Consider the following 21,883-nt stretch of genomic DNA (forward strand, 5'->3'; position numbering starts at 1 on the left):
AAGCACTGTCAAAGTTATTCTGAAAAGTTTAAAAAAACAACAACAAAGAAAGCCTTTCAATACATAATATATATTGAATTATATATATAATATATTTAAATATTATATAAGAAATACTAGTTTCATTATTTTCTTTCATTTCCCTATGCATTTAAAACTAAAGTCAGGGGAGGTATTTTTTAATTAATATTTTGATGAAATTTTTCAAAGGTTGTTGTGATTGTTAAGATTGTGTATCAACGTGGCTGGGCCATGCTTATCAGTGGTCTGGCAGTTATTTTAGGCATTCTCCATGATGAAGTCTGATGTAATGGAACCACCTCCCTGATGAGATCTCTGGTGAAGAACAAATCAATTAAAAGGGAATTCCCCTGGGAATGTGGCCTGCTCCAATACACGTGGATGTTGTGGCAAAGCCCGCTTCCTTGTTGCTGGTATAGATCCTGCCTCTGTCTCATCATCTGACTTCCAGCTTTTTGGACTTGAACCAGTAGTTTGTCGTACCGCCTGCCAATTGTGAAAATAGTTAGCCTCTACACACGGTGAGTCAGCAACCTGTCATCTACTGCTTGAATTCATTTACCTCCTCGCCCGAAGCCTCATCTGACCTGCCAATCTTAGGTTCATCAGCCTCTAAATCTACACGACTCAAGAAAGCCTTCAATCTGACATCTGAATTACAGACAAACTTGTCAGCCTCTCCAATCATGTGAGCCATTTCCTTGATACACACTTGCATATACACAAACGTATGTAAGCTTCACTGGGTTTGCTTCTCTGGCGAGCCTAGCTTAAGTCAGCGGTAAATGATCAGTAAGTTTTCCTCAATGATTGTTAGGAACTTTTCAGCTTGCATGGTTATTTTTATAAAACTACCAAGCAAAACAAAGACTACCTTGACTGCCCCATTAATAATCATAGATGAAGGTGTTCTATAGTTCCCCACTATAAAGTTGCTGCCATCGAGTCAATTCTGACTCATACAATTTCCAAGATGATAAATCTTTATGGAGACAGCCTCAGCTTTCTCCTGTAGAGGAGCTAGTGGGTTTGAACCTCTGACAGTACAGTTAGTAGTTCAATGCATATCAACAGAGCCATCAGATCTCCTTGTTCCACACTTTAAAAAAAAATTGGCCTTAGTGAATTTACTTCAAAACATTCAGAAAACTCAAACTGATCAATCAGCGCTTATTCCAATACCCCTTCCATGACACACTCTCCTCCAACTCTCAAAGCAGGGGTCATCGTTCACTCGCCCTCCGTGTGCTCACTTGGTGAAACATACCATAGCGTCTAGTTCTTATTTCATCAGCCCCACCCATTACTTTTGATGCTTGTGACCAAGAACTGTTTAACCTTCAGAATCGAACACAGAGACTCTCAATCGTCATCATTAAAGAACTCCCAGAAGAGTGACATTTTTGGAGGCCACAGGGGACAGTTCCAACCTACCCTATAGGGTCAGCAGGAGTCGGAACTAGCTCAAAGTCAGTGAGGCTGGTTTGGGGTACCAGTGACAGAAAAAGCAATAATCACATAAGGTTTGCACTTGGCTCACCAACTTTATAGTGAATAGTCCATATGAAGGTCAGAAAGCTCCATTTACAGAGTCTCCTGTTCTTCCCATTAAAAACAAAACCAAAAAGTATTTTTCAGGAGTCTGGTTATCAAAATAAGTGGATTAAGTGAATATTCATTCCATGAAACTAAATCATTGACAACATTTATTCTCCCAGGATGTACACATATTTTTTAATCATTTTGTTGGGGGCTCATACAATTCTTATCACAATCCATCCATCCATCCATTGTATCAAGCACATTTGTACATTTGTTGCCATCATCATTCTCAAAGAATTTGCTTTCTACTTGAGCCCTTGATATCAGCTCCTCATTTTTCCTCCTCCCTCCTCACTCCCCCTCCCTCATAAACCCTTGAAAATTTATAAATTATTATCATTTTGTCACATCGTACACTGTCCGACATGTCCCTTCACCTACTTTTCTGTTGTCCATCCCCCAGGAAGAAGGTTATATGTAGATTCTTGTAATCGGTTCCCCCTTTCTATCCCACGTTCCCTCCACCCTCCCGGTATCTCCACTCTCACCACTGGACCTAAAGGGATCATCTGTCCTGGATTCCCTGTGTTTCCGGTTCCTATCTGTACCAGTGTACATCCTCTTGTCTAGCCAGATTCGTAAGGCAGAATTGAGGTCCTGATAGTGGCAGGGAGGAAGCATTTAAGAACTAGAGGAAAGAGCCAGTCAGGGTGCAGGGTAGCAACGATGTGTATTTTATGAAGGAAGAAGTCCTCAAACCAAAATGTCTGAAGCAGCTGCATAAGTCCTAACATTAGAGTAAGTGGCCATCTAGTAAAGTCCAACTCATGGTGGCCCCAGGTGTGTCCCATCAGTACTGCGCTTCCTGGGGTTTCCAATAGCTGATGTTTCAGAAGCAGATCTCTAGTGCCTCTGGAGGGCCTTGGACCGTCAACTACTTGGTCAGCAGTATGTGAGCCATTTGGACCACTCAGGGAGAGACTCAGTGGGTAAGGACAGTGAGTGCCAAGGTGGGCCAAGCGTGGACTGTATAAAGGGGACAGCCCGAGCACTCGTGCTTCCTCCTGAGAGCCATGCAGGCTTCGGGCAGTCGGCTCTATCCATTTTTTAAAGAGGGTCAGAAATCTGGATTTCTGTGTTAAATCTCCTGATTTCTAAAAGTTGCCATCTACTTCAATTGTGTACTTTAAAAATACTTTATGGGCCAAAGAAAGCAACTCGCCCTACTTTTTGATCTCTGTTCCAAAAGAAGGGGAATTTTCATTGGGTGTGGGCGGGGTATTCATGATGGCCTAATAGTGAGGAGGAGCAGTCTTTTAGGTTCCACTGGGCATCAGGATCTGTGATTTCTAAAAATTATTTCATCCTCCAAGTTTCAAACTGTTATAATACCTTATGAGTAAAAAAAAAAAAATACCTTACGGGTAACCAGAACCTATATCTGATATTATGGATAGCTATGAAAATATTTTTAAAACTAAGACTATCATAATATTACCTATTTTTCTAAAAATGCATTAATATTGATATATTTAATAAAATTAAGTTGCCCAGACCTGGAGTGTAATTTTCTAGCCTCTAATTTTTCATAGCCTGGTTACTCCAGTTACATGAGGACAAATCACATGATTTTTTAGGAATATTATTTTCTCTCCCAATATTATCTTCTTAGAGCAAAGAGTCTTACTTAGATCAATACATTCTGGTGGCACCATAAATGAAGTCTGTAATGGGAACCCAGAGACATTAAAAGTGAAAAAAAAGGTTAAAAAAAAAAACCTTTTAACCCACAGTGGATAAATAGTCAAGAAGGTAGGAAATAGGTTTGAGGAAAAACCGGCATAAAAATGTAATCATTCAAAAGAATAGGTAAAAGAGGGCTTCATGACATTTGTGGAAAAGCACAATGAAAACCTAATAGAACAAACCTTTTCCAAACACCCTCCTATGATTGACGCTGCCATAACCAACCCTCGAAATCTCCGTGGAGGACAGTAACCAAAGTTCATTTCTCACTCGTGCTAAACATCCACGCGGGTCAGCAAGGAGCTCTGTTCTACAGAATCTCTCAGGGTCCAGTCGGACAGAGGCTCCTCCATTTTAGAGCCAACCCATCTAGAATCCATGGCCTTCACAGTCTGCTTGCCACTAAAGGGGAATCCTGAATGGTCCTTCTACTGCCTCGGCCCGAGAGAGGGAGCAAACCATACTGTAACTCAACGCATGGCTCTGCCCGTGGAAAGAGGGTTGGACAACAGAGCAGTGAAATGAACAAATAAAACACATGGTGGGCATTACTCTGCTAGCTTGTTTTCCAGCCCTGCAGAGTCAGTAAACTAAGGAACTTATTCCAAAACAAAACTTAATATTGCTCTTATTTGACCCTAGCTTCATACCTGAAAATATGTAAGTGTATGCTAGGTCCTGTAGGGCCGAATGTTGAAGTCAACAATATTCGCCTTCTTGATAAGACATAGAGAATTTACCTTGACTGTTCATTTGTAGAAGATTTATAAGTTTCTAGAAGAGCTATCTACTCTCCACTGTTTCACCCAAGGGGCAATTGTGTCCCTTTTACAGGATCACACATCTAAGAAGGGCCCTGACTCAATGGTTTACTGGAGGTGGGCAACTACCAGGAGTTTGAGTGCGTGTCACGTAAATGCTGGACAAATAACCTCAAGATGAATGGTTCAAACGCACCAGAAAGCTGTGGCTATCGGTTCTGGTAGAGATTCACAACCTCAAAGGCTCTAGATGACTGCTTCGCACTCACTGTGTGCAGAGGTTGACTTGATGGTAGTGAGTGGGTTAAGACAATGAACAGTTACAAGAGAGCGCACACAGGCATTAAAGCAGACAAGGAAACAGAAACCTGTCCACCAGTGTTCGTGGCAGCAGCACTAGTGACAACAGCCAAAAGGTGGAGAGAGCCCAGTGTCCACCCAGATAATCCGATCAACAAAAGGTGGTAGACACATACAATGCAATAAGCTACCACCACCATCTCACCGATGAGAGATGATTTCAACCCACATTGCTACCATGCTATATTGCATGACAGAAAATCACTACTGAACTTTAATGTATTTTTCTGTAAATGTAATTTGAAGTCTTTCTGTTACTGGAAAAAAATATGAAACCCTAAAAAGTTATGAGTAATATTCTAAGAATGTATACATTTCTAAAATGAGCTTAATTGGCTATGACAATTTCAAAGATACCCCTCTGGAGGTGTAAGTGTGTTAATGATGTCACAAGGGAGACCGGGAAAGACAAGCATGCAGATGGAGAAAGATTTTGTTAGTCCACAGCTGAGCAGACTGAATTTGGCAGCATTTCAGATGGGTCCATGTGATTCTGAAAGTAAAAATTTCAAAACAGCTTTTCCCTTGTGAATTTTTGGGTTCTTGGGCCCAAAGAGAATCTAATCAGCAATCACTAAACTTTCCAAACACAAGGTTCATGAAATGAAGATTCTTTAATGCACTCTCATTTCCAGTACCATTTTGCATATGATAAAATACATGAATTATCAAGCATTATGGAATAGGAAAAGGTTGGTGGGGGCTACTAATAAATTATTAAGGGGAGGCTAAATGAAGAAAAGAAAGAACATGATCCAGAGTCAGAACAAAATGAGAGGTTATACTTTGTATTGATTGGGACACACTCTGATAAAGGGATATTTAAGCAAAGTCCTGACATCCTAGGCAGAGGGTACAGTAAGACACAAAATGCAAGAGGCAGGAGAAAACTCAGTGTTAAAGGACCTGCCAGAATCGAAGGAGAAAAGTAACAAGGGAAATAAACATTAGGTTACACCAAGACTTGAAAGCCATAGTAAGGACTTTGGGCCTGAATATACACCACCAAAGGGCTTAAAATAAGAGGAACATGAACTAGTTTGTATTTTAAAGATCTTATTCTCGGGAAAAGGCCTGGCAACTGAGAGATGAGTTATGAGGGCAAGCGATGATGGGGACATGGCGAGAGTTCGAATGACAAAAGTAAAGAGATGAAATCAAGAAATACTGTGGTGGAAGAAGTGAGAAAACTAGTGGTTGGTTTGATTTGAAGAGATGAAGAGACAGATCTCAAATAGCTGGTTTGAACAACTAGATGACTAGTATTCACTGAGATTGAGAAGAAAGGAGACGAACAAGTTAGGCTTAAAAAAATGAGCCAAGTCTTAATTATGTTTAAGAGTCTATGAACCATGAAAGTGTACTTTTATCAGTGCAAATATCAAGTAAACTAAAGTTATAAGAATTGAATGATCTTAGCCATAAGAGAAATACAAATTAAAACAACTATGAGATGCCACCTAACCCCCTCAAAGATATTCCAATTCAAAAAATCAGAAAGTAACAAGTGTTGGAGAGGCTGTGGAGAGATAGGAACGCTCATGCACTGCTGCTGAACCTGTAGGAATGTACAGCCATTGTGGAAACGGATTTGACGACATCTGAAACAGATGGAGACTGAGCTACCATAGGAGGCATCAATCCCCCTACTGGGAATAGAGCCAGAAGAGGCAAGAAACAAACCACGGCCAGACATCTATGCTTCTATGTTCATTGCGGCACAGTTCACAATCGCAAGGAGTTGGAAACAACCCAAATTTCCATCAACAGACGAGTGGATTAAAAACTGTGGTACATACATACAATGGGTACTGTGTATCCCTAAAAAGAATGAATGTGTGATGCACATCACTGCATGGGAAGAATTGGAGGAAATCATGCTAAGTGAAGTAAGCCAAGCACAAAAGGTCAAGTACAACATGAGTCCGCTGAGGTAAGCTTAAAAATGCAAAAGGGGCACAGGGTGAAAGCTACTATATACATACATTCCTGGGGTGAGGTCCAGGTACTATGGCAAGGGCCAGCCCAATCCAGGGATACATAACGCAGCCAACTAAAAAGGAGGGGGAAAGAAAGAAAAAAAGAGACAGGTAGCTGGGGAACAGGGCACTCACCCACCCAAGAGGAGGGTATTGTTTCTATCTCCACAGAAGATAGCCTAGTTACTCCAGTTACATGAGGACAAATCAGATGATATTTTAGGAATATTATTTTCTCTCCCAATATTATCATCTTAGAGCAAAGAGCCTTACTTAGATCAATACATTCTGGTGGCACCATAACTGAAGTCTGTAACTTCAACCTGATGTGCTGAGACATGAATGTAACAGACCGGCACGAAGCAGGGAACCAATAGAGTGGTCTGCGGGGCCAGTCCCAATCCCAACTACAGGTACACTACCCCCGCCCCCCATACCCCTGCACACAGAAGAATTCACTTCAGCGAACAGCACTGAAGCTACAGCTCAGGAAGAAAGGAGTGGCTGATCAGAACACATGGGAGCAACGGAAGAAGGAAGAAGAGAGAGTGGAGCACATCCTGGCCCACCAAGCCCCAAGGATGATATTCCTGCTCAGAGCAGCCAATGCACAGAGAGCACCAGAGGACCACCCCCACCACCAGACACATTGTCTCTCACTGGTCCATTGCACTACAGGGGATAACACTGGAGACACAGTGCAGGAATTGTGCCCCATATGATCCCACCACACAGGTGAGCAACACTAAGAGTGTACAACGGAGCAGCAAGGGAAGCAAAGCAATAAAGTCCCAGGGAATACAAAAAATAGAATGTGGCACCAGGGCATGGCACCCAATCATACTCAACTGGAAAATAACCCTACAGGTCAACAAACAGACCTGGAACTATTTATAGACTTTTCTTCTTTTTTTGTCATTTTTTTTGTTTTGTTCTCTTTTGTTGCTTTGATTTGCTTCGTCTTGTTTTTGTGCTTATCATTGTCTCTGCATGTCTATCTAGATAAGATAGGCAGGATAAATAATTCAAAGGAGAAAATAACTGGAATGACGGTTCCAGGGGGACACAGGAGAGAAGGAGGCTGGGGAAAGCAAGATGGGTTTCAACAAACTCAGGCAAGGGAACAACAAGTGATCTACAATTGATGGGGAGGAGGACATAGGATGCCTGGTAGGACTTAATCAAGGGCAATATAGCCGAGAGGAGTTACTGAAACCCAAATAAAGGCTGAGCATGATAGTGGGACAAGAGGAAAGTAAAAGGAAATAGAGGAAAGAACTAGAAGGCAAAGGGCATTTATAGAGGTCTAAATACAGGCATATACAGATGTAAATATATTTAGATATAACAATAGGTAAATAGATCAATGTACATATATTTATATGTTAAGTATTAAGGTACCAGACAGACATTGAGCCTCTAATCAAGTACTCCCTCAATTCAAGAACGCTTTGTTTTAATAACCTGGTATTCTGTGATGCTCACCTTCCCAATAAGATCTCTGAAGACAAAATAGTGTATAACTAAATGTGGTGAAGAAAGCTGATGGTGCCTGGCTATCAAAAAATACAGCATCCAAGGTCTTAAAGGCTTGAAGATAAACAAGCAGCCAACTAGCTGAGAGGCAACAAAACCCACATGGAAGAAGAACTCCAGCCTGTGTGATCACGAGATGTCGATATGATCAAGTATGAGGCATCAAAGTTCCAGAACAAAAAAATCATATCAATGTGAATGAGGGGGAGTGCAGAGTGGAGACCCAAAGCCCAACTATAGACAATTTAATATCCTCTTACAGAAGGGTCACAAGGAAGAGATGAGGTAGTCAGGGTGCAATATAGCACTGATGAAACTTTACAAATCTCCTCTAGTTCTTTAATGCTTTCCCCCCCCTCCCCACTATCATGACATCCATTCTACCTTACAAATCACCAGAGCATGTACACTGGTACAGATAAGAGCTTGAAACAGGGAAGTCAGGACAGATAAACCCCTCAGGACCAATAATGAGAGTAGTGATTCCAGGAGCGGAAGGAGAAGGTGGGGAAGAAAGGAGGAACCAATCACAATGATCTGCATATAACCGCCTCCCCATGGGGATGGACAACAGAAAAGTGGGTGAAGAGAGACATAAGTGTAAGACATGAAATAATAATAATAATTTATAAATTATCAAGGGTTCATGAGGGAGGGAGTGTGAGGAAGGGAGAGGAAAAAGTGAGGAGCTGATACTAAGGGCTCAAGTAGAAAGAAAATGTTTTGAACATGATGATGGCAACATATGCACAAATGTGCTTGACACAATGGATGGGTGTGCGGATTGTGATAAGAGCTGTACAAGCCCAATAAAAGGATTTTTTTAAAGAAAGAGATGAATGATCATAGGGAGAAAAGTCTAACTAGAAATAAAATTTGGAATGATATTTAAGGTTATGGAAATTGAGACTTTCATATATGGAGAATCTGAAGGAGTAGGAATAATCATCACAATATACATGCCAACTAAAATAAGAAAGGTACGTTTAGACATTTGGTAGAATAAGCGATGCTGTTAGGCTACAAATGGGTTGAGCTTCCAGAAGGGTAAGAGACGATGATGAAATCACAGATGTTCGAGGAATAACCCGAAGCTGACACTCCCACAGAATTTCCTCAGGAAAGAAGAAAATGAGCTGAACGCTATTGAGTTAATTAAATGAAACGAGGACTTCAACAATGCCTCAAATTTTGGAAACAATGGGATGACCGTTGACCTTTACACAGTCCTTTTTGCGAAAGGCCTAAAAATAGAAAGAAACCAGCTCAGAACGAGGTGAGAAGAACAGGATGTTTACAGGAGTACAACATCATGAGAAGACAACTCTCTGAAGAAGCTTGACACTGACAGAGAAACAAGAAAGTGGCTGGAGGGAATGGAAAGTATGACAAAATGCTGGTAGCCAATCCCAATATTCATTTTCTCCTAATTAAATTCTCCATATTTTATCTTGGTATGTAGCTATCTAAATGAAAAGTATCTCCATTCTTTAAAGATAGATATAGACGTACAACCAAGTCCTGCCTACTGAAACATTAGCCGATTCCAGGAAATCTCATTGTCATCAGATGGTGAGTGACTCTCCCTTCTTCCACTTTGCTTGGATGATGATGCTCAGGGTCATGTCCAAGGGGACGTAAACTGTCGATGTGAAAGTAGCTTGGGTTCCTCAGGCCACATTACACTTAGACTGTTTTCCTACAAGTTTTTTCATGATAAATAACCTTATGTCTTAATTAAGTAACTTTGTTTTGCTTTTATTTTCTTTCTTGCAGACAATTCTAATCTCAATTAAAATAGGACATTTTTACTGTAGGAGGCACTAGACTATGTGAGGAATTGGGCTGATCTCAATAGAGTGACACAGACAAGTGAGAAGAACAGGGACATGTAAAACAAATGTAGCTCGAATGCTGAGAACAAAGAAAGTTGTACAGGACAGTATGAGCTAGGAAAGAGACTGTGCTTGATCCAAAGAACAACAGAAAACAACTGGACACGTTCAAATAGTAACGTCATGGAATGAGCTTTTTTCCAAAAGAAATCATCAGATTGAAGAAGGGAACAAACCCAGGGCATAAAGAGGTAGCAAAGTGACCAAAGAGGAGGCTTTTGGGGCAATCCTGATTGGAGATGGCAATGGTCCCGAATGGCATCCTTACTGAGCCTACAGCAAAGCAGTCAATGTTAAGATGGCCCTACCACATGAGGGAGGGGGGAGCGGGGAGGGAGGGGGAAAAAAAAAGAGGACCTGATGCAAAGGGCTTAAGTGGAGAGCAAATGCTTTGAGAATGATTGGGGCAGGGAATGTGCGGATGTGGTTTATACAATTGATGTATGTATAGGTATGGATTGTGGTAAGAGTTGTATGAGCCCCTAATAAAATGTAAAAAAAGAAAAGAAGAGAAAAAAAGGAAAATGATGGGGCAAAGAATGTACAGATGTGCTTTATACAATTGATGTATGTATATGTATGGATTGTGATAAGAGTTGTATGAGCCCCTAATAAAATATTTTTTTTTTAAAGATGGCCCTACTAGCAAGACTCTCTGTCTCATGTGTGAAAGATCTGTACAGGGTTATGGTTTACAAAATGTTGTGAATGGATAGAAACCTGGAGAGTTCTATTTTCAACACTCTGATTTTTAAGCTCCTGTGAGACAATCGAGTGGACATGTCCAGGACCTAAGAGCCTTGTTCACAGCAGTCTCATGCATAATAGCCAAATGCCTGACATGTCCACACTCAAGAAATGGATAAGAAAAACTGTGGCTGGTTCATATAATAGCTTTTTATTAATAAAAAGAACTAGCTACTTACACAGGAATAATATTGATGAAAATCAAGAAGGATTATCCTGAGTGATGAAGTCTTGTATCACAGAATATATACTGTGTATTTCCATTTATAAAATATTCTAGAATAACTGAAACTAATCCACGGTGAAAAATCTCAGAAGGCTCATTGCCTTGGCAGGCATGGGGTAGATATCGTGGAAGGATATGGGGGAAATGAAAGGGAGTGGTGGTAATGGGCTCAAAGTTTGAGTTACATAGATAAAAACATTACTAAAACATATTGAATGTTACAGCTACCTCATGTTAAATTTGCTGTTGAAAAAAAACTGCACACAGATATCAAACAAAGGTTACCAGTATGCATGCTGGGGAGTTACAGTACACTGATGTCTGTCTGTACCGTACTATGAAATCCTCCCATTTATGTATGTGGTAGGATAGAAGGCTCTGAAAAAAGACTAGAGAAGGAATGAGCTTGCAGAATGTTATAATATGTGGACTGAAGAACAGGTATAGGAATGGATAAATATCTACAGATATAATAAAGCAATATTTTAAAAGTAATTAGACAGTAGGTGTATCATATTTTACATAATTCTTCAACTCTTCTGTATTTTAACAAAATGTAGAAATAGTTTATGTAGCCAAACTACAGTTCTCTAAAAGCACTAAACGTTATAGTAATAAAGATAGCACATTTGTCTTCCTTTCTTTCCTGCACATCTTGACTTCTTGTAAATCAATGAACATTTAGTAGCAAGGGATTTATTACCAATTCAATTACAAAGAAAACTAATATTTAATGCCATTTGAACTCCCTATCCAAATGATGTACTTTGCAAAACATATTTAATAGAAAGATTTTTAAACACTTTAATCAATGAAACAATGCTAATTAACAAATAGGAAGAATAGTAGTCATTTTGAATTACATAAAAATTTAATAGATCCCATTTTGTTATCTTTAAACTCTGGTAGATCTCTGGGACTTATTTAATAAGAAGGTAACTGTTTATCAATGGAATACCAAATGTCACATTATGTTACTCATTAAACTATTTTTTCATGTTTCTGTTAGAATACGGCTTACGTTCTTCATTTCTATTAAGCATCTGAGTTTTCACTAAAAAAAACCCTCAGATCTTTCTTTTTTACCCTCAGATATTTCTTTATGAAACTTATCAAGTGTAAATTAGTAAAGGTTTACCTACACCCTAGTCATAATTTATGCTCATTACATAAGTCAAATTGTCCTTTAGCTTAAAAAATGTATATTGATTTTTCAAAATCAACTTTAAAGTGAAACCTTCTGTTGTATCATCTCTAATGTGGCAAGCAGCATAACAAAGGACTTTTGAAAAGTTTTCTGGAGTATTTCAATATTCACACATACTTCAGGGGAAATCGCCTTGCTCAGTTTTAGCAGATTAGTCTTTATTTTTAAAATTTAGTCTGGTTGAGGTCTATCCCGATGGGGCCTCGTCTGTAGACCCAGATCGTTGGAAACGCCTCACAGAGTAACTGTGTGGTTTGCTTTACTCGCAGAACTGCTATTGGTTGGATCTGTGAGGAAGAACCGCAAGACAAACGTGTAGATAGTAGGAACAGTCTAGTCTAATACTTGGTTTTGATTCTAGGTATTGGTGTAATCTGCACATTTCCTAGGGACTGCAAGGGATTTCAACTCAATGTTCAGGATAACTGAAATCGAGAGGAAGGGCAGAATGAATTGGATCCAAAGATGGCCCTGAAGAGAATAACAAGTTTCAGGCATGAAATGTTTGACATTTGTCCATAATGTGTCCTAAAGTGTGGTATAACAAGAATTGACAGATCTGTGATAAATGCCTACTGGACGACGGTGGCGCCTTGAAAAGGGCTACCTTGAAGATGAACTTTTACAAGATTTTGAGCAACTAAATAGCAACAGATGGATGACAAAGACATGTAAAACTCATTAAATAAAATTTATTAACATTAAATAAAATTTATAAAAAAGGTTTACATTTTAGAAAAAAATTTTATATATATATATTTTTATATATATTTTTTATATATATATTTTTATATATATTTTTATTTATATATATATTATATATATTATATATTTTATATATATTATATATTTTAATATATATTATATATTATTTATATATATTATTTATATATATATTTATATATAAATATTAATTAATATATATATTTAAAAAAATTTAGTCTGACAATATTCTAATTAGTTTTCCTTACTATAGATACTATCGGATTGGACTTTAATTGTTTAAAGTTTTCACAATTACTTTAGACTCCAAAAGAAAGGTTTATTAGTTCTTAAATAAATATTTAGTTACTCTCTCTCACTAAAGCCCACTGTTCAGGCCATGGGGAAAGGCTGAGCACACAGAGAGGCTGAAACTCCTGCGTCTCTAAAGTCCACTCCTGAACAACCTGCACCAGTTTGGGAGGAAGAGAAACCCATGCTTTAAAGGTGCTGGGCTCTGTTTCGCAAACCATCACGTCTGAGCGAAGTCCACGCAGTCAATGTAGTAACCAACAGAAGAACTGCATGTTGTTTATAAATATGGGGTTTTTCCTAATGAGACTGTCCAATCACATATGACTTCCATCGAAAATCATACAGTTATTAAATTTATGCTCCTTAAAAGGGCACATGAAGTAGTACAAGCTCGAATGAGACCACTGTGTCACAGTGAAGTTTTGACAGTTTGTTAAACCAAAATCAGGCCTAAAGGTAAGATTCGGGATATTCTGAATTCAACTGGAAAAGTAATTAAGTAGAAAGCTTGTTTTAAATTTTACTGCTATCTTCTCTAAGGCCATTCAATGAAAATTAAAATCTCACACAAAAGCAATTCACTCAAGCCCAAGGAAATATATTTTAATGTTCTTTTTTGTATAAATTGATACACCCGGTGCAAATAAATCATGAACTAACTGAAATTGAATTATCTAAAGATGATGTAAAACTTCCATTTTTCCCCAAGCTAAATGATTAATCTTTTCTGCCCCCCTTCTGGTACAAGAGTGTTTCTGCTAAGGCTGCTGGGCTGGCAATGGCAATGGCATTGGGTGCCACCAGATGGCGTCTGTTCCAACTCAGCAACCCTATGTACCACGGAACCAAAACCCTTACCTGGTCTTGCTTTAGCCTGAACCTACTGCTGCATATGCTGTCAATCCATCTCCTTGGTGATCTTCCTTTTTTAACTGGCATTCTACTCCAACATGAATGATGTTAACATGTCCAAAGGACACGATATGCCACCCTCACTTCTAATGAGTTTTCTGGTGCCTTTGTTTCAAGACAGAACTGCCTGTCCTTCTGGCTGTCCATGAGTCTGTCAGCATTCTTCACTAACAATGTAATTCAAAAGCATCAATTCTTTTTAGCTCTTCCCGATTCACTGTGAAAACTCCACGTGTATCTGCAGTGATTGAACACCCTGGTTTAGGTCCAGCACGGCTTACTCCTCAGTGATCTCCTTGCTCTTTAAGAGGTCTCATCCAGCATATTGTTCCAATATAATACATCATTTGATGTCTTGACTACAGCTTCCATGAGCATTGACTGTAAAATGAAATCTGGTCATTTCATCAGGATGTTGGTGACCAGATTGGTACAGTTGTGAGGATTTTGTTTTCTTTACATTGAGTTGTAATCCATGCTGGTGGTTTCAAACCGCTGGCCCTGTGGTTAGCAGCTCAACAAATAAGCCACGGAACTACCCAGGCTCTATAGGGCACGTAGAGGAAGTAAAACTTTATTTGAACATTTTTTTAAAGAGTAAAAGACCAATTTTATATATCTTTTATTCTATCATCAACTCTTTGCTGCTATTTGTTATTAGGCACAAGTGAGAAAAGTTAATTTATAGTGAGCTGGAATGAAACAAAAGGAAATAACATTTATTGGACACTTGGTAGATATCAGCACTTCATAAATGTATATATATATTATCTCTACTTCATCCTTACAACCTTATAAAATAGACATAATATCCATTTGGCACTTAAAAAGGAAATCTAGAGACATTAAATCCCTTGCTTAAGATCATATTGTAACAAATTAGGCATATGTGTTAGTCTGGGTATACTAGAGAAAAAATCTAGGGAGACACTCATATGTGTATAAGAAATAACTTTATATTTAAGAGCAATTGAATATTGAGAAAACATCCCAGCCCAGTCCAGATCAAGTCCACAAATCTGATATGAGCCCATATGTCTGATACCAATCTATAAAGTCCTCTTCAGACTCATGAAACATATGCAATGATGTGGAATGCAGGGAGATCACAGGCCAGTGGGTTGGAAGTCTTCTGGATCCAGTGGAGTTGTAAGCATCTCAGCACTGGCAGTGGTCTCTAGATGGCTTCTCCAGTTCCAGAGGTCTGGTTGCATCAAGATAGATCCATGTGGCTTCTCCAGCTCCCAGGCACAGCACCGTGTGTCTTGTCAGCAGAACATCTCCAAGGGAGTGAGCAGAGAGAGAAAGAATGTGTGTCCTGTCTCCAAGAAGGAATACAGGATTTCCCAGAATTTTCAGGAGCCGGCCATGCACACACAGAGGCCTCCTTGGCTTTGATCCGATTGACAGACTAGACTCCACCCCTTCATTCTTAATCCTCTCAAATTGACACCAGATTGTGTAGTTACTACAGCATATTTTTCCATCCTGGCTTTGCTATATGTTCTTGTTAAATAAACCAAATCACCTTGCCAACACTCCATTTCTTATAAGGAATAAAAAGGCACAACTAACAGTAATTGCATCAAAAAGTAAAGTTCAATTTAGGAACTTATGATGGGTACATTAAGCCAACACCTCCATTCTACCTTCCTTGTCTTTGCCCAGTTTCACATTCTTTACCTCATTTCACAAGACAATAGAAAAGAATTTGAGAAAAGAACACTTAAAAATGGTAGTCTAAGCCTAAATAATATATCTGATTTTTCAAAGAAAGCAAAACTTCAAACAGAGAAGGTGAAATTACTTCCTCAAATTAAATAATTAGTTTATTCAGAGAAATCTACCTTATGCTATGTTTTTGGTACAGTTGAACTCATGGGAATTTCTTTAAAGCCTTTCAAAATCTCACATCCTTACTAAAAAAAATTAAAAATTGTTATGTTCTTATCATAAGTTTAGCAAAGGAATAGAATAGATAATGGAAAAGTGCATATCTATACTGTTTAAATCTTTTATTCTTTGGGAGTTAAGTTTTAAAGGGCAAGAAGGCCCAGGAGAACAAGCAGGTCATTTATCTGTATCCTGTTTATAACCCACAGAAGTATAAGACACCATGAAGTTAGTTAGAAGATAAAATTCTAGTTTGATAAGTAGTAAGCACTGACTTCCTTGTAACTGTCAAACTGCACTGATTTGAGATTTCCAAACTGACTTAAGTGTGAACCTATCTGATCTTGCTCAGTTTTGACACTTTTTTTAAATCAATTGTTGCTTTCGACATGATTGTCAGAGGAGTCCAACTACTAAAGAGAGATATGAAAGGAACACAGGACTGCGGTACTTTTACTGTCGTATTTACACTCCCTGGAGGAGAGGAACTGGGGGGAAAGAACACTACAGCAGCAGGTAGGAGAAGAGGAGGAGAAGGTGTGAGTGCCCACGACATGAGAGGGGGAGCCCTGGGGCGCAGTGGTTGCGTGTTGGGCTTCAAGGACAGCAATGTGAAATCACCAGCCGCTCCAACAGAGAAGGACGGGACTTTCTACTCCCGTAAAGAGTTACAGTCCCGGAAACCCACAGGGGCAGGTCTACCTTGTCCGAGAGGGTCACTATGAATCAGCAGTGATTATGGATGTGATATATAGTATGGAAGGTAATATAGGTTGCTTATTTAATCGTGCTGTCAATCCTAAGAGGAAGAAAATGTCTGAATGCCTAATCTGTAGGCACCCTGGTGGCACAGTGGTTATGAGTTGGGCTGTGATCCTCAAGGCTGACAGTTCAACACCACTAGCTACTCTGCATTAGAAAGATGGGGCGAGCCGCTCCTGGAAACAATGACAGTCTCAGAAATGCACCGATGCCGTCCACCCTGTCCCAGAGTCGCTATGCATCAGCATCGACTCAATAGCAGTGAGTTTGATTGTGGGTGGTCAGTCCTATAAGACATAGGTATCGCTATCCTATTTAACAGCAGCAGAAAGAAACTCAAAAACTAGATCATTTTCCCCAAGATGACACAGTCAATAAGCATTAATATATTCCCAGGGAGCCTTGGTGACCAAGTGGGTAAGCACATGGCCTTTGATGCTTTGCATGCTCCAGCTTCTCTGCATGACAAAGATGTGGCACTCTGCTTCCCGAACAATTACAATCTGAGACCCTAGAGGGTAATTCCACTCTGCTCTATGGCATCTCTATAAATTGGAATCAGCTTGATGCCACCCAACAAAAAAGAAGCAAAACATATTGTAGCCCATCATAGACCTAATGAAAATTCTAAGCTCTTTATACATCACACCCTCTCTTATAATTGACAAGGGTAGGTATTTTGGAATTAAAAAGACACATACATAATCCTATTAGAATTGGCCAAAGAAAAATATCAATTGAGGTTTTCATGCTTACTTTGTGATTGTTAGTTTTTTGGTTTTATGTTTCTTTTTAATGTTGTTATGTATGTGAAATCCAGGATAGGCAAACTTATAGACAGAAACTGGACTAATGGTTCCTTGGGGTATGGCAGGAGAGGTTGAACGTAAATGGGAGTTAATAATGATGAGTACAAGAATAAAAAAGTGTTCTGAAGTTGATTGTGTTAAGGATTGCACAACTCTCCTTAATGTGACTGAACTATTGCATTGTATGTTAGGTGAATTATATGCCAATAAAACTATTAAGAAAAAAAGAGAGTTAGGTAACTTTTATATCCAGAAATGATAAACTGGACCCTCGGATAAAGCTATAAGTAGAACAATCAATATTTTTGAGGAAGATACTCACGGACATACACACACACAAGGATACAAAACTATAAATCCTTATGGGAACAGATGGTCACATCCTTCTATGTAAGATGCTAATGTGTTAGAACTACCAACCTTGCAATTAACTAACAGCCCAATGCCTAACCCACAAATGACCAAGGTTATATAAATGTATATCAATCTATAAATATGAATATTATATTATTGGTTAGAGGAAGTAGGAAACTTAGTGAACACAAGTTGAAAGTAAGAAAAGTGAAAGCTGGATTCAGCATTTGCCCTATAATTTGCTATTAGGCTTGACTGCCTCCAGCATAGATTTTTGGAGATTTGAAAGGAAAGTTCTGATCAAAGACAGCTAAAGCTCTGGAGGATAAAATCAAATAACTTCCTCTTAGTTATTGACAGTAGAAACCGATGCCTAGCTTTGCCACGGTGGAACGAGGGGAAAGACGGAGCCTTCCCTGGTCTTAAAGCTACATTCATGTACACTGAGTTCGCAGTCCCATGATTCCTCAACAGTGTCACTAGGGCTCATTAAGGAAAGGGTTAAAGCTACATCTCTAAATCAAGGAGCCCGGGTAGAGTAATGGATTATGCACATGCACAGCTTGAAACTACCAACTAGGCTTTGAGAGAAAGAGATGACTTTCTACCCCCAGAAAGATTGCCATCTCAGACACCCAAGGAGTCCGCTGTGTTTGGTCCTATGGGGTTGCTACATGTCAGAACTGACTCAGTGGCAGCCCATTTTGAGTGAAACCTAAATCAAGAAACAACTGGGACTCGCACACATTGCTGAAGGGTCTGAAATTATATGGCCACTTTTTAAATGATTTGGCAATTTCTTATCAAGCAGAAGACATTCTTACTGTATGACCCAGCAATCCCACTCATGACATTTAGGCAAAATAAATGAAAATATATATCTACACAAAAACATATATGAATTTTAGACCAACTTCATTAGTAATAGCCATAAACTGGGACCAATCCAAGTGTCTATCACCTAATGAAGGAAATTTTTAAATTGTGATCTATCCACACCAAAGTTTACTACTCAAAGCCCAAATAATGAGCTACCAACACATGTTTAAAATATTTTCTGGGTACCATAGTGAATGAAGGGGGAAGTGCACAGTGGAGACCCAAAACCCATTTGTCGGCCACTGGGGATCCCTTGCAGAGAGGTCCAGGGGAGGAGATGAGTCAGTCAGGATGTGATGTAGCACCAATAAAAGAATACAGCTTTCCTCAAGTTCCTAAAAGCTACCCCCTCACCAAATACCATGATCCAAATTCTACCTTGCAAGTCTGGATAGAGCAGAGGATGTACACTGGTGCAGATAGGAGCTGGAGGCACAGGGAATCCAGGGCAGATGATACCTCCAGGACCAGAGGTGTGAGGGGAGATACTGGGAGGGTAGAGGGTGAGTGGGTTGGAAAGAGGGAACCAATTACAAGGATCTACATGTGACCTCCTCCCTGGGGGATGGACAACAGAAAAGGGGGTGAAGGGAGATGTCAGACAGGGCAAGATATGACAAAATATTAATTTATAAATTATCAAGTGTTCATAAGGGAGGGGAGAACGGGGAGGGAAGGGGAAAAAAGAGGACCTGATGCAAAGGGCTTAAGTGGAGAGCAAATGCTTTGAAAATGATGAAGGCAAAGAATGTACAGATGTGCTTTACACAATTGATGTATGTATAGATTGTGATTAGAGTTGTATGAGTCCCTAATAAAATGTTTTAAAATATATTTTTTTCTTGGTAAAATCAAATTTGTTAATTTTAATACTGAGTGCAAGCTAGTAAAAAAAATTGCACATTTATTTGGAAATTAAATCGTTGGTCTGTCATTCTAACTACACCATGATAATGAAAACAAATTCAGATAAATCTCAAAAGCATATTAAATAAATACAAGAACAAAAGTGTAAATATTGCGATTCTATTTAAATGACATATTGTGAAAGGCATCATGGAGAAAAAACAGATTAATGCTAGTCGGATGTTTGAGGTCAGGAATAGGAAATAGCTCTTTTAATTAAAACTAATAAATGGACATTTCAAGTACAATTACATATTAAAATATAAAATACATAAAACTTATGTATTTGACAAATATGCCTACAGTGGGACTGGCATCTTGCTAGGCACTAACCAAAAATTATTTTTATTTTAATTGCACAAGTTCTCACTTTCAAAAAATTGAACGGTGGTGAAAATGGGATGAAAAACCATTTAGTGCAAGTTTTCTACATGTGACTCAGTGGGGTTAGTAGGTACTTTCAATGGCATTTCTGCCATTTTGTTATTGGATTGAAGCCAAACATCCTGTACTCTCATGATAGTGAACAGTGCTTTTCTTCAGTTGGACCACATGAAACTGCCATGGACGCGGGGAGGAAGGGGGCAGGGTCATGTGCCACTCTCACTGGAATGCAAAATAACACTGGGCGACTTTGTAGTCAAGACACCTGATTTCCTGAGGGAACTTTTGTCACTTTTCAGGAGCTTCCCCAGCATGCAGCCTGAACTTACTCATTTTGTAAACACGAATTATTGCTATGCAGACATAGCTGACTCCTGGCTCCTTATTCTATACACTAACTAGGCTACAACACAACCTCATCTTGAGTTAAGTTTTTTATTCACGTCCTTTTATCATTGGTAGAACCATGTGTGAACCTTTCTAACAAGGTTTGTTCCACTCAGACACTTTAAAACCGGATATTCTGTTGTCAGAAATGCTACTTTTGGTAAGTGATTGTTGCAGAAAACTGTAAGGGGGAATTATAAATATTGTACTTTACCACCATCCTCAAACCAGTGGGACTTCCAAACGGTGAGATCACTGAGGGGTACAGAGTGTGTGGACTGTTAGCAGGGGTGACACCAAATGACCCCAAAGTCGGCTAGAGCAGGGAGGTCAGAGGGAACATTACGTTCTCATCCTGGAATCAGGATGCCAGTGGGTAGACCAGGTATCTATCACTGGGCACAGAGGATGATCACAGCCATGGCCGATGGGAAAGGGAGAAGTCAAGAGGTGTTGGGGTAGGGAGGGTGCCACCTCTCTTAAATCCTTCTGGTAAAAGAGTCCTCATTGGTGCCTGCTATAGTTTATTGTGCCAGCCTGGCTGATAAACACAAGTAGGATTAACTGAAGGGCAGAGGAATAAGTGGCTCAGTAAGCCTCATCTTGGTTGTTCTGTGCCTCAGTTTAAAGGGGTATACTACCTGTGGGATGCCTAGCCTGTGGACCATGTCGCTGTAAGTTGAGGTCCCTTTAAGTCCACACGATTGGAATGTTTATCTCTGGAGCTGGGGACCGACAGTTGATGACAGTTGGGGACCTGCCTTGCTGTTTGCTGCCTGGGTATATATACCCCAGCTCTCTCTACAGAAGGGGACTGGCAACTGGCAGCTCTGAAGCCTTAAAGGACTGCTAGTGTCTCACTGCTTTATAATTTAACTGTTCATTTCTTGTATTATCTATCTGTATATAATTTAACGGTTTATTTCTTGAATTATATCTATCTTTATAAATATATTTACATATAATTACTAGCAATCTGGTTTGCCTCTCTAGAGAACCCTGTCCAATACAGTGCCCATGGTTTTCCGGTCTGAACTTGTTGCAGGTACACTAGGAAATAGGCGCTAACCAAACACACGCACACACTAAAACGAGGGAGCTGCACACATGCCTCACAACCAGAAGCACTGCAGAGAACACACAGTGAACACGACTTTAGAGCATAAACTAACCATCTGCCTTATTCCTCAGTCAGGACGATCTTAAAATTCCAAAATACAAAAGTTATAAAATCCAGGTTTCTCTACTTCTTCATTATTTTCCCAAATTAAACTCAATGTCATGCCTTTGCTTTCCTGATTTCATCTTTCGAAAGTGTATCAAATCTTCAAGTTATTAAATTTAATAATTCATTGCCTCATGCTTACAAATCCAAATTATATCAGGTTTCAAATTATAAATTTAATAATGCTTAATCCAATTTTCTAAGTCAGTGAAATTTTACTTTATGTATGCAGCTACCCTCCAATGAGCCTGAAATATTTTCCACTAGGCAAGTGATTACCTAAGAGAAATGTGTGCCCTAAAACCTTTGCAGAGTTTCAGGCAGTGAAGACCCAG

General features: G+C 39.3%; 1 protein-coding gene and 1 non-coding gene across 3 annotated transcripts in view; one reads left to right on the plus strand and one right to left on the minus strand.

The window, feature by feature from the left end:
* BICC1 (BicC family RNA binding protein 1) overlaps positions 1 to 21,883 on the minus strand; it is a 311,914-nt gene that overhangs the window by 147,102 nt on the left and 142,929 nt on the right. The gene's annotated exons all lie outside the window — the stretch shown is intronic.
* On the plus strand, positions 12,200 to 12,333 carry LOC142430098 (small nucleolar RNA SNORA18). The gene has a single exon (XR_012780570.1). It is a non-coding gene; the product is annotated as a small nucleolar RNA SNORA18 (small nucleolar RNA).

Source organism: Tenrec ecaudatus, chromosome 16 (assembly GCF_050624435.1).
Source record: "Tenrec ecaudatus isolate mTenEca1 chromosome 16, mTenEca1.hap1, whole genome shotgun sequence".
Lineage (NCBI taxonomy): Eukaryota > Metazoa > Chordata > Mammalia > Afrosoricida > Tenrecidae > Tenrec > Tenrec ecaudatus.